General features: G+C 41.6%; 1 pseudogene; it reads right to left on the bottom strand.

Moving 5' to 3' along the window:
* Positions 1–1,316: 1,316 nt before the first annotated feature.
* Positions 1,317–2,503, bottom strand: LOC101662840 (annotated as a pseudogene).
* Positions 2,504–2,709: the final 206 nt, after the last annotated feature.

Raw genomic sequence — 2,709 nt, 5'->3', positions numbered from 1 at the left:
CACATGCATATGATGCAATGGAGAATACCAAGTCTCGGGTCAGGTGCACCTTAGTCCTCAAAGCAATCTCCTTGCTTTTCCACACTTTAAAGAGGTCTTGCACTGTTAGATTTGCCCAATGCCATGCATCGTTTGATCTCTTGTCTGCTGCTTTCATGAGTATTGATTGTGGATCCAAGCAAGATGAAATCCTTGGCAACTCAATCTGTTCTCTGTTTATCATGCTGTTACCTATTTGTCCAGTTGTGAAGATTTGGTTTTTCTTTACACTGAGTTGTAAACCATACGGAAGGCTGCAATCCTTGGTCTTTCTCAGCAAATGCTTCAAGTCCTCCTCACTTTCGTTGAGCAAGGTTGTGCCATCTGCATATCACAGGGTGCTAATAAGCCTTACAATCCTGATGCTGCATTCTTCATATAATCATGTTCTCTGATTATTTGCTCAGTATACAAATTGGATATGGTGAGAAGATATCACTTTGATGCACACCTTTCTTGATTTTAATCCATGCAGTATGCTCTTGTTCTCTTCCTACAACTGCCTTCTGATCCATGTAGAGGTACCACGTAAGTACAATGTAGTATTCTGGAATTCCCATTTTTCTCAGGGCTATCTATAGTTTGTTATGGTTCATGCAGTTGAGTGCCTTGACTTAGTGAATAAAACACATGTAAACATCTTTCTGGTATTCTCTGCTTTGAGCCAAGATCCATCTGACATCAGCCATAATATGCCTTGTTCCACATCCTCTGTTTCTTCTGAATCCAGCCTGTGTATGTACTGCTGCAACCATTGTTGGATGATCTTCAACAAAATTGTACTTTCATGTGATATTAATGATATCATTGTATAATCTGAGCATTCTGTTGGAGTACCTTTCTTTGGAATGGGTACAAATATGGATATCTTCCAGTCAGTGGGATGATTAACTGTCTTCCAAGTTTCCTGGCATAGACAAATGAGTACTTCCAGTGCTTCATCAGTTTGTTGAAACATTTCAATTGGTATTAACTTTGGGCTAATGCTTTCAGTGCAGTTTGGATGTTTTCCTTCACTACCATGGGCTCTTGCTCGTGTGCTACATCTTGAAGTAGTTGTATGTGAACTTGTTCTTTTTGGTACTCTGTGTATTCTTTCCATCTTTTTTTTGAGCTTTTATATTTGAGTTTATTCTTCATTTGATTTTGAAACAGTACTGTAATTGAATAACCAAACAAAAACAATAGCAGATAATGAGTATATTATGATTACAGTCCTACACATATTCACTGCTGCATATAAAATGCCAGCAGTAAGCGATATTCACTGGCCCACATTAAGAGGTTTGACACTGGACCCCACCTCTGGAGTGGGGGTCATCATCCTCATATGCTTCTCCATTGTAATGATGCTGTCTTTCCGGGTTGGGATCAATGTCCGCCAGTTCTACTTGATCCATTTCATCAGTTTCTTTTATATCCTTGTGCTCAGGTAGGAGTTTCCCAGCAGAAAGAGTTTATCAGGAGAGAGAAAGCCATTCTCAGGGAAGTTTACCTTAAATACAATGATTAGGAGCCCCTTTTCATATGATGGGTGATAAATTGGCATGCCTTTATTTAGCACACATTTAATTTTCTCATGCTTCACAATCCGACCTGGATGAGAAGTGCTGACTATGATTCGGTTAGGTTGAATAGATATTGGCGTTTGGAAGCCAAACAATGCTTCAACCAGCTGTGTGTCTATATACATGAAAACTTCTTCTCCTCCTCTAGTAAAAACAGCATGGTCCTTCTGATGAAAAAAGGTAATAATATCTCCTGGATCCAGTCCAGGCTCTTGGTCTCCTCCATCATGGAATGTTATCTTCTGGCCATCTTTCATGCCTTGGCCAATGTGAACTTCTCGAATCTTCTTCTCACGAACTAACTTCCTTCCATTGCAACTTTCACTTTTATCTTTAGGGCTTATCCGTCCCCCATGGCTTGGCACTCCATGCACACAGACGGAATTGGCCGAACCTTTCTAGGTCCTATCTTATGCACTCGCCTTTGCATTCCAGGACCTCGGCAGTTAGGACAGCTCTCTACCGCTCCTTTCTTACCACTTCGGCCTTCACATTTGTCACAAATCACGTTCTTTAGCCGAGCTAGTTTTCTGGTTGCACCATTATGCAAATCCTCTGAGATTGGTGAGAGTTGATGCACCACGTTTTCCCCTCTCTTTTCTCTCTGCATCCGTCCAGCACCTCCAAAGAACATATCAAAGATGTCCATCGGGGAACCCAAACCACCACCTGCTCCACCTTCCTTGATGACCTGCTCACCTCCTCTGTCATATAATTCCATTTGCATCAGAAAGCACTTCATCCACTTGAGAATTCTGTTTCAACTTCTCACCTTCATTTGGAGTCTTATCAGGATGGTATTTGAAGGCCAGCTTTCTGTAAGCATTTTTCAGCTCTTCCTCGGTGGCACTGGGTTTGCTCCCCAAAACATCATAGGATATGGTTTCTTTCACCATTTTCTATGGCCATTGAGCAGGCCAAGCCAAGGTGGGGTGGGGCACCGAAGGATCTGGTCGCTGCGCCCAATTAGGGTAGCCCTTGCTCCTCCACCTCCCTCAAAGCATTCCCTCTTTCCATCTTCTTCTTTTTTTGCATTTCATCATATATCTTTTCATTTTTAGCACTATTATTTTGTAATCATGTCTTATTCCATGGAAGTGTT

This window comes from Echinops telfairi, unplaced genomic scaffold (assembly GCF_000313985.2).
Source record: "Echinops telfairi isolate 266 unplaced genomic scaffold, ASM31398v2 ScPeMD7_7472;HRSCAF=8510, whole genome shotgun sequence".
In the NCBI taxonomy this organism is placed as follows: domain Eukaryota; kingdom Metazoa; phylum Chordata; class Mammalia; order Afrosoricida; family Tenrecidae; genus Echinops; species Echinops telfairi.
Note: the sequence above shows the minus strand (reverse complement) of the source record. Positions and strands in the feature narration are given on the sequence as shown.